The following is an 11,578-nucleotide window of genomic DNA, read 5'->3' on the forward strand; positions in this document are numbered from 1 at the left end:
TAAAATGGACACTTTGGGGCTGACATCTGCTGCTGTGCCTGTAATGAGCACTTCCTGTATGCAGGCAGCTGGGTGCCAGGCACAGGAAATCTACACAGGCCGCAGAATAATTTGATTTGGGCTTTCCGCAGAGTGCGCACTGTCTCTGAGCTTTCGTGATTTCATCTTCCAGAAGGCGAAAATCATCCTTCTGCTGAATTGGTTTTTGATTTGCTGGTGTTCACCTGACAGGACGCATCTCCTGGGAAGAAGCAGTGTTTGACTCCATGGTGCAGGGTTGTTTTGTCTCTGAAATGCCAAACCAGCTGCTTTTTTAATCCCATGGAGACCGTCCAGACACCAGACATTACTATATCCCTGGAATTATTCCCTGGGCAGCCGCAAATGAAGCTGGGAAGAACTGCAGTGGAGGGTGGAGGACGGAGGGTGAAGGGTGGAGGGTGGAGGGTGGGAGGTGGGTGGCTGGGAGCATTTTGTGTGGTGCAGGAGCTGATCACACTTACAGGAAGGGAACACCTGGAGCCCTGGCTGGCAACCCTGTCCAGACTGCGCTCAGCATCCACAGCAGCACGCACAGGGCAGCAGGAGTCCTTCCTCAGTGCAGAGAGCACCAGAGCTGCCCCACCTTCTCCTAGCCATCTGCAACTGCTGGCCCCCAAGGAGAACATTAAGAAGAACTCAGAGGAGCTAAACTCACCAAGATTGAGCCAAAGCCCTCAGGACACACCAGAAAAGCCTCCATTAGCTCTGTCCCAGATCCATCCTAAGGAAACAGCTCAGAGGCAAGAGGCAAAGGGCCAAGATGAGGCCCCAGCACCTTCTTCTTGAATGTGTGGGGGCCAGGAGGCAAGAGCCACACCCTCACCCCAGCCTGGTCTGCAGGGTCTGTCCTCCCTGCTTGCTTCTTCCCTAAGGCAACTCACAAAGCCAATGCAGACAGCAGGACTGCAGTTTTTCAGCCAAAAGTTGAGACACAGGTTTTGACAATTAAAAAAAAGATTTTTCTCATTAGTAAATATATTTGAGATGTTAGAAAGAGGTTTCACAAATCACAGTAATTTATATGTGAATTAATATATTTTGTTAAATAACAAATTTACATTTTAATAAACAATAAATAATAATGTGTATGTGTGCACCTGCTCTGTTCCACACACTGGGGACTAGCATGATGTATTAGTCCATTTTCATGCTGCTGATGAAGACATACCTGAGACTGGGAAGAAAAAGAGGTTTAATTGAACTTACAGTTCCACATGGCTGGGGAGGCCTCAGAATCATGGCGGGAAGCAAAAGGCACTTCTTACATGGCAGCAGCTAGAGAAAAATGAGGAAGAAGCAAAGGCAGAAACCCCTGATAAACCCATCAGATTTCATGAGATTTATTCACTATCATGAGAATAGCACAGGAAAGGCCAGACCCTGTGATTCAATTACCTCCCCCTGGGTCCCTCCCACAACATGTGGGAATTCTGGGAGATACAATTCAAGTTGAGATTTGGGTGGGGACACAGCCAAACCGTATCACATGACCAAGGCAGATGAGACCCTGCTCGAAGTTGATGTTTCAGTTGGGGTGCCAGGAGGGTACTGGGAGACACACAAGAATGCAAGAAAAGACCACCTTTTCCCTGGTTTAAAAATATATCTATATAACATAAACTTAGGCTCTGAAGTGTGGAGTGCAGCAGGGCTGGCGCTACACACACTACTGGAACTTTTCATCTGGCATATCTGAAACTAGGGTTTCAGATACACCCTTCCCCCACTGCCCTGGCACCCACCATTCTACTTTCTGTTTCTAAGAGTTTAACTCTGCCAGGGACCTCACAGGAAGTGGAATTCCACAGTATTTGTCCTTCTGTGACGACTGACTTCGCCTGCGCCACTTAGCGTGATGTCCGCAAGGTTTATCCGGGCCATAGCATGTCAGGGGAAACATCACTTTCAGGTCAGAAAATGACAGAAGCTATGAAGATGACAGAATCAGCTGATCTGATTAAGAAGTCATGGGGGCCGGACACAGCAGCTCACATCTGTAATCCCAGCACTTTGGGAGGTCAAGGCGGGCAGATTGCTTGCGTCCAGGAGTTCATGGCCAGCCTGGGCAATAGGGTGAAACCCCATCTCTACAAACAATTTAAAAATTAGCTGGTTTCAGGCCAAGTGAGGTGGCTTACGTCTGTAATCCCAGCACTTTGGGAGGTCAAGGAAGGCAGATCATAAGGTCAGGAGATCGAGACGATCCTGGCTAACATGGTGAAACCCCATCTCTACTAAAAATACAAAAACTTAGCCAGGCGTGGTGGTGCGCGTCTGTAGTCCCAGCTACTCGGGAGGCTGAGGCAGGAGAGTAGCTTGAACCCTGGAGATGGAGGTTACGGTGAGCCAAGATCGCGCCACTGCACTCCAGCCTGGGCGACAGAGTGAGACTCCGTCTAAAAAGAAAAAAAATTAGCTGGTTTCCAGCTTCATCCATGTCCCTGCACAGGAACAGAAAACCAAACACCTCATGTTCTCACTCATAAGTGGGAGTTGAACAATGAGAACACATGGACACAGGGAGGGGAACATCACACACTGGGGCCTGTCTGGGGGTGGGAGGCAAGGGGAGGGAGAGCATTAGGACAAATACCTAATGCATGCAGGGCTTAAAACCTAGATGAAGGGATGATAGGTGCAGCAAACCACCATGGCACATGTATACCCATGTAACAAACCTGCAAGTTCTGCACATGTAATCCAGAACTTAAAGTAAATTTAAAAAAAAAAGAATGTCTGGACATGTTATGACTGAATCCAGTGCCTTTCAGGTTTTTTCAATAAATAATGAGTAACATTTAAAAAAATTAGCTAGGCATGGTGGCACGCACCTATAGTCCCAGCTACTTGGGAGGCTGAAGCAGGAGAATCACTTGCGCCCAGGAGGCTTAGGCTGCAGTGAGCCGTGATCTTGCCACTGCACCCCAGCCTGGGTGACAGAGTGAAACCGTGTCCAAAAAAAAAAAAAAAAAAGAGCAATGCGGGCTGTATTCATTTTCTGTGGCTGCTGTAACCACATGCTCAGCAGCTGAAACCACACGAGTATGTTATCCTACCATTTCTAGGGGTCCCCAGTCTGCCGGCTGCCTTCCTTCTAGAGGTCCTGGGGGTGTCTGTTTCCAGCTTGTGTGGGTCGTTGGCAGAATTCAGCTCCTGTAGCTGCAGGATGGAGTTTCCCTTGCTGAGGGATGCTTCCTTCTCCTGTGAACCCCATTCCTCAGCTCTTGGCCCCCTCCTCCACCATCAAAGCCAGCAACAGTCATCCGTGCATCTCACGTGGACCCACACTGCTTCTTCCTCCTGCCTCTCCCTTCCACATCTAAGAACATTTGTAATTATGCTGGGACCCCACAGATAAACCAGGAAACCTTAAACTTTGTAACCTCCATTCCCTCTGCAAAGCCCCTGTTGCCACAGGGCATAACACACTCACAGGTGCCAGCAATTGGGGAACGGACGTCTTTAGGGCTGTGATTCTGTTCCTGAAGGGGCTGCCTCAGATCCGGGGGCACAGAAGCTCTCCTGCAGATTCTGTGATATTTAAACTGAGACGTGGGTGTCAAGACAGAGTTCGCCACATGCAGAACCAGGGAAAGCCATTCCTGCAAAGCTACGGCAAGTGCCACATCCCCAGGGCAAGGATAAGCTCAGGGGTGAAGGGGTCAGAGGGACAAGGACTGAGGTGGGCAGGGACCTGGACCCCAGAGAAGGTCCTTGGGTTTACTGTGCAATCAGAAACCATTAAAAGTTTCAAGCACAAATGACATGATCCGATTTATATTTTTAAAAGATCATTCTGTTATTTGACATTTGAAATGATATTTGAGATGTGCTGTGAAAGCACAGGTAGGCTTTAGACAGATGAAGAGGGGAGACATGTGTGTCAGGTGCATAAAGTTCGGACACAGCCTGGAGGCAGGAAGTGGACAGAGGAGTGTAGAGCACCAGGCCCCAGGGTGCAAGAGAGAGCCCAGCTGCAGGGACCCTGGGGGCGGGAGCCAGAGCTGCAGGGACCCCGGGGAGGTTGAAGGGGAGAGCTGGAGGGACCCTGGGGGAGAACTGGAGGGAGCCTAGAGCAGGGAAAGCTGGAGGGACCCTGGAGGGAGAGAGCTTGAAGGACCCATGGGGAGGAGAGCTGGAAGGACCCTGGGTGGTGGTGAGCTGGAAAGACCCTGGAGGTGTGGGCAGAACCATAGGTGGGGGCCTTCGGTGGGGCACTGGTGCAGGCCCAGGGTCTGCAGGGATGTTTCGGGCAAGGGGCAGGAGCTGGTGTCCATCCCACTAGCTCCTTATGGGGGCAACCAGTGGTGCTGAAACTCCCAGCTGGCAGCTTCCTTGCATCATCATTAGATGTCATTAAAGAATCAGTCATAGGAAGTTACAAAGGGACCCTTGGTGAGAGGTCAGCTCCAGCGCTGTGGGGCCCAGTCTCACCAGGAGGCCTGGCTTGGGGCTCACAGCTCATGCTCTGCACAGCCGTTCTCTGCTTAACCAGAGAATTCAGCGGGAACTTGTTAACATGGAATTTTGGGGAAGTAAACAATGCCCCTTCTCTTCCCCCAGCCCTTCCCTTTTCCGTTTTCATATTTCCAACACGGAGGAGAGTTCACGTCAGAATGTCTGAGGTCCCCTCTGCCCTGAGGGCCGTGTCTGGGGAGGCGGGGGTCCAGTGCTGGAGGACAGGGCTGGACACACTCTCCAGCAAGGGAGCCCCGCAGGGACCAGAGCCTGAAGAGCTTCAGCTCCGACCAGGGAGTCCCCGAGATGAGGCAGCCCAGGCATGTGTGGGCCTAACCTGGGGCCAGGTCCTGGGCTTTTGCCTTTGGTGTCAGCAACACAACACGGCACGCACAACTTTCCACCCGTTAGCAATCCACAAGTGTGTGTCCCAGGCTGGAACTGAGTATGGTAGGACTTGTCAAAATGGTAAAAGGGAAACCAGAGAGAAAACAGCAGAGAGAAATGAAAAACTCAGCCTCTTTAAATTCTGTCCTCTCCGTGGGTGGTCAGTGCCAACATCACGGGGCCCCACTGCTGTGTGGCCGCCCTGGGAATTAGTCCAGTGTGCTCAGAGGTACCCGCCAGCCAGCTCCCGGTGCCTGCCTGATCTGGAGAGAAGAATAAAGTATAAAACCCTCCACTGTGATCCGCAGACTTTCCTATATTCCAAGAGCTGTTTAAACCTGAAATTAAATGAGTGAGCTGGTGTACGGCAGTGTCTTAGGGGGGCTTAGCACCTGTCTGGCACAGGAGCACCTGCTGTACAGTGTTTATCTTTCTTATTAAATCAAAGGAAGGATGGAGAGACCACAGACCCTCTCAGCAGACAAAGGGATATTTTAACCCCTGACTTTCCTTCTAACTATGCAGATGACAACCACAGCCCCGACACAGCACCCCTGGGCAGAGGACTCAAGGACTTCACTCTGCCAGCCCCGGGCGGCCCTACCCAGGCCTGCTTTCCAGGAAATTGGGGTTTGCCTGCCCTGCGCAGGCTGTGAAGAGTATGCCCCAGGCAGATCCTGGATTCCACTTCAACCCGGCGAATCCACACCCCACCCTCACACTCCACATGGCCCCCCAGCCCAGAGGGGAGTGGAAGAGTGGAAGCACCTGTCCCTGTGCAGGGAGGAAGCAGGGTCACGGGACCCTCAGGGCCTGGCCGATCATCCCGTGAATGGGCACACCTGGTCCTACCATCCCGTCCGCCTGAGCAGAACTGCCGTCTGTTTGGAAGGGAAAGTGGGGAGGTAACAATTGGGCAGCTTATCAATGGCATCCACTGACCACGAGGGAGTGAACTTCCCATCACAAAGCTATGAGTCAGAGCTGACCTGGCATTGGCTACAACATGGCAGTGCCACTGCCTCTCACACACCTGCCCCTTCGTTATCTGAGGGCACCCATGACACTCACCAGCCACACTGGTGTCCCCTTGCCCTCAGAGTCCCGCAGTCATCTGCGGAGTCCCTGAGCTCACATAGCTGAGCTCAAATGGCGAATCCTGAAATCCTGAGGTCCTGAGCTGTGGCCCATTTCTATCTTTTCTTTCCACTTCTAGGAAGGAAGCTGTGTCTGGATCCTTCCTGCATTGCTGGTGGGAATGTGAAATTGTGTCACCATGGAAAACAGTATCGCAGCTCCTCAAAAACAAACATAAGTGTTGTTCTGATCACCAATCCCACTTCTGGGAATATATGAAAGAGAACTGAAATCAGGGTCTCAAACAGACATCTGCAGTCCGCATTCACAGCAGCATATTAACAACAGCCAAAAGGTGTTGACAGCCCAAGTGTCATCAGTGTGTGAACAGATAAGCAACATGTGGCATAGACACACAGTGGAATATTATTCAGCTTCAGAAAAGGAAGGGAAATCTGACATGTGCTACACCAAGGATGAAGCTTGAGGACATCATGCTAAGTGAAATAAACCAGACCCCAAAGGACAAATACTGTGTGATTCCACTTAAATGCAGTACCCACATACTCAGATTCATAGAGACAGAAAGTGGAAGGGTGGGTGTCAGGGGCTGAGGGAGGGGGAAGCATGAGGACTTAGTGTTGAGTGGGGGCAGAGTTCCAATTTCACAAGATGAAAAAGCCCTGGAAACGGATAGTTGCGATGGTTGCACAGCACCGTGAATATGCCTAATGCCACTGAACTGTGCGCTTAAAAAAGTCAAAATGGAAAATCGTATGTTATGTATAGTATGCCACAATAAAAATATATACCAGAAGAAGAGAGCCAGGTCTGGTCAGGTTGTTGAGCAACTTTGGACAAGCTTCAGGTTCCTTCTGCAAAAAATGGGTGAGAGTCACCATTAGCTTACAGCCTACTGAGAAAAGCACGTGGCATCCCATGTGGAAAGTCACTTTTTGAGCAGGAGCTGAAAGGTTGTTAGTTGCTGTCCAATACCATTAAGTGGCGCAGGTGGGAGGGAAGGTAACAGCCAAGCCAGCAGTGCCCAATCTGCTGCCAGCTCCAGGGGCCAGCTGGACATCCTGCCAGGATGACTCCACCACCAGCTCCCTTCCTGCTGGCACCTGCTATGGGGCAGTTGGTGATGAAGGAGCCCGCTGAGGCACAGTGGCAGCTTCCGCACTTCACAGCCAGATGGAAAAATGCAACCACAGCGGGGCGTGAAGGGCACCATGTTTAGGGAAATTTAAAAAAGAAAACCTGACCAGGGAGGGCATAGCGATGGCCAAGAAGCACACGAGAAGGTGCTTGACATCATCACTGATGGCCAACAAGCACACGAGAAGACGCTCGACATCATCACTGATGGCCAACAAGCACACGAGAAGGTGCTCGACATCATCACCGATGGCCAACAAGCACACGAGAAGGTGCTCAACATCATCACCAATGGCCAAGAAGCACACGAGAAGACGCTCGACATCCTCACCGATGGCCAACAAGCACACGAGAAGGTGCTCGACATCATCACCAATGGCCAAGAAGCACACGAGAAGATGCTCGACATCATCACCGATGGCCAACAAGCACACGAGAAGGTGCTCGACATCATCACCAATGGCCAAGAAGCACACGAGAAGATGCTCGACATCATCACCGATGGCCAACAAGCACACGAGAAGGTGCTCAACATCATCACCAATGGCCAAGAAGCACACGAGAAGATGCTCGACATCATCACTGATGGCCAACAAGCACATGAGAAGATTCTCGACATCATTAGCCATCAGGGAAAGGCAAATCCAATCATGGAGAAACTCCACTTCACAACCACTCGAATGGCTATTAGCAAAAAAAGAGGAAAACAACAAGTGTTGGCAAGGACAACGGGAAACTGGAACCCTCACATGCTACTGGTGGGAATGTAAAATGGCACTGCCACTTTGGAAAACAGTTTGGCACATTTTTTCATGACAATAATTTTATTTTTATTTTTTTAACTTTTTATTTCCATCAGTCTTGGGGGAACAGGTGGTATTTGGTTACATGAGTAAGTCTGTAATCTTTTTTTGAGACACAGTCTTGCTCTGTCACCCAGGCTGGAGTTCAGCAGCATGATCTCGGCTCACTGCAACCTCTGCCTTCTAGGTTCAAGCGATTCTCCTGTCTCAGCCTCCTGAGTAGCTGGGATTACAGGTGCCTGCCACCATGCCCAGCTAATTTTTGTATTTTTAGTAGAGATAGGGTTTCACCATGTTTGCCAAGCTGGTCTTGAACTCCTGATCTCAGGTGATCCGCCCACCTCTGCCTCCCAAAGTGCTGGGATTACAGGCATGAGCCACCATGCCCAGCCGAGTAAGTTCTTTGGTGGTGATTTGTGAGATTCTGGTGCATCCATCACTGGAGCAGTATACACTGAACCGAATTTGTAGTCTTTTATCCCTCATCCCCATCCCACCATTTCCCCCAAAAGTCCCCTAAGTCCATCGTATCCTTGTTATGCCTTTGCATCCTCATAGCTTAGCTCCCACTTATGAGTGAGAACATACAATGTTTGGTTTTCCATTCCTGAGTTACTTCACTTAGAATAATAGTCTCCAGTCTCACCCAGGTCTCTGCAAATGCCGTTAATTCATTCATTTTTATGGCTGAGTGGTATTCTATCATGTATATATACAGATATATATACATATACATATATACATATATACACATATATATATATGTACAGATATATATGTATATATATACGTGCACAGTTTCTTTATCCACTCGTTGATTGATGGGCATTTGGGCTGGCTCCACTATTTTGCAATTGCGAATTGTGCTGCTGTAAACATGCGTGTGCAAGTATCTTTTTCGTATAATGACTTCTTTTCCTCTGGGTAGATACCCAGTAGTGGGATTGCTGGATCAAAACGATTTTCAGCGTAAAGTCACCACGTGACTCAGCAGTTCAGCTCCTAGGTATGTGCTCCAGAGAAATGAAAGTGTGTGTCCAGACAGACTCTCACACACGAATGTCCATAGCAGCATCATTCATAACAGCCACAAAGTGAAAACAATACAAACGGCCATCAAGTGGTAATGTGGTAAACAGGATGTGGTATGTCTATGAAATGGAACATTAATTGACAATAAAAAAGAAGGAAACGCTGGCATCCGCTACCACGTGGATAAACCTTGAAAACACTACATTATCTGAAAGAAGCAGACACAAAAGAAGACATAGTGGGTCATTTAATTTATTTCAAGTGTCAAAAAAAAGCAAATCACGAGAGACCAAACGTGGATTAGTAATTACCTAAGAGCTAGGTGCCGTGGCTCACATCTGTAATCCCAGCACTTTGGGGAGGCCAAGGCAGAAGGATCACTTGAGTGCAGGAGTTTGAAACCAGCCTGGGCAACCTCACATCTACAGAAAATATAAAAATTAGCTGGGTGTGGTGGCGTGTGCCTGCCTATGGTCCCAGCTCCTAGGGGGGCTGAGGCAGGAGGATCACCTGAGCCCAGCGAGGTCAAGGCTGCAATGAACCATGATTAACCCACTGCACTCCAGCCTGGGTGACAGAGGGAGACTCCATCTCAAAAATAATAACAATTACCTAGGACTGGGTGTCAGAATGAGGCGTCATCACAGGGTGACTGCAGGTCCTAAAATTGGAGGGTGGTGATGGCTGTGTCTTCTTTAAACAGCCTAAAGTTCATTGAACTGTACACTTAAAACAGGTGACTTTTATGGTATGTAAATTATATCCCCATAAGGCTGGGGTTGTTGGTGTTGTTGTTGTTGTTGCTATTGTTTTGAGACGGAGTCTCGCCCTGTTGCCAGGCTGGAGTGCAGTGGCACAATCTCGGCTCACTGTAACCTTCGACTCCCTGGTTCAAGCAATTCTTCTGCCTCAGTCTCCCAGGTAGCTGGGATTACAGGCACGCACCACACCAGGCTAATTTTTGTATTTTTAGTAGAGACTGCATTTCACCATGCTGGCTGGGATGATCTCGATCTCTTGACCTCGTGATCTGCCCGCCTCGGACTCCCAAAGCACTGGGATTACAGGCATGAGCCACCACGCCCGGCCACGGCTGTTTTTTAACAGTAGCAATCTGAATGTAGCAGCCAGTATTGAAGCTGCAATTTTGTCCAGGTAATGCAATCAGCTTTATTCCTCTTTTGTCTTCCTGTCCTCTCTCCGTGGCTCCCACCCATTTTGAGATAGAAGGATCCGAGGACAAAGGCTTAGTTGCTATGCATGCAAATATCTATTAATATTCACTGGGGGCTCTTTGCTTTTACTTGAATATTTCTTGTGAACTAAATCAAAGTATTTTACTAAACAAACACAAATCAAGCTACAAGTTATATTTCTTTTTTTTCTATTTTTGTTTCTTTATGAAGACTTGAGAAATAAAAATGCATCATCCCCTGAGAACTAGCATGTTAAATATGACACTAAATTATAATTTTAAAATAAAATGCGGGTTCCAGGTCCTTGGTACCCCTCCTGTAGTTTGATCTCATCATTCAATTCTCCTTGATGACTAAGCCAGAGTGGCTCAGACTGACACACACGCGTGACCTTTTAGAACTCGGTTCTTTCCTAGGAAAGAGTGAATGACTTTCATGGGGAGCCTGCAATCAACAGAAAGAGTGGGTGTTGTGCAAATTCTACCAAGGGCAGGAGCCACGCCCACAGGATAGAGGGAAGAGGACCAGCATGCAGGAGAGAGACCTTCATTTGAAGATGAGACCAAAAGTCCAAATCTAATACCCTGAGGCTGAGCAGAAAGAATCCTCTGTCCATGACACCCCCACACATGCACACACATACACACTCACACCCCTACACATGCACACCCATACACACTCACACCCCTACACATGCACACACATACACACTCACACCCCTACACATGCACACCCATACACACTCACACCTCTACACATGCACACCCATACACACACCCCTACACACCCCTACACACACCCCTACACATGCACGCACATGCACACGCGCACCCCTACACATGCACGCACATGTACACACGCGCCCCTACACATGCACGCACATACACATGTCACACTCAGCCACACACATTCACACACATGCACACACTGTTGCAGTCACACACGTTCACACACACATTCACACAGTCTCACACACAGCCACACACACATTCACACACATGCACATTCACACACACATTCACACACATACACAGTCACACACACATTCACACATGCATTCTCACGGTCACAATCACACACATGCATGCACACACATGCACACACACATTCACACACATACACATTCACACATGCACTCACATTCAACTCAGCCACATGCATTCACACACATGCATATTCCTACACTCTCACAGTCACACACAGCCACACACTCACACACATGCACACAGCCACATTAACACACACGTACATTCACACACACAGTCACAGCCAATCTACACACATGCACACATTAACACATTCACAGGGTCATACACAGTAACACAGTAACACATAAACACTTTCACATACATGCACATTCACACATACATACACACTCATACATTCACACACGGACACAGTCACACACCCATTCATACATACACT

This window comes from Nomascus leucogenys, chromosome 19, assembly GCF_006542625.1.
Source record: "Nomascus leucogenys isolate Asia chromosome 19, Asia_NLE_v1, whole genome shotgun sequence".
NCBI classification, from domain to species: domain Eukaryota; kingdom Metazoa; phylum Chordata; class Mammalia; order Primates; family Hylobatidae; genus Nomascus; species Nomascus leucogenys.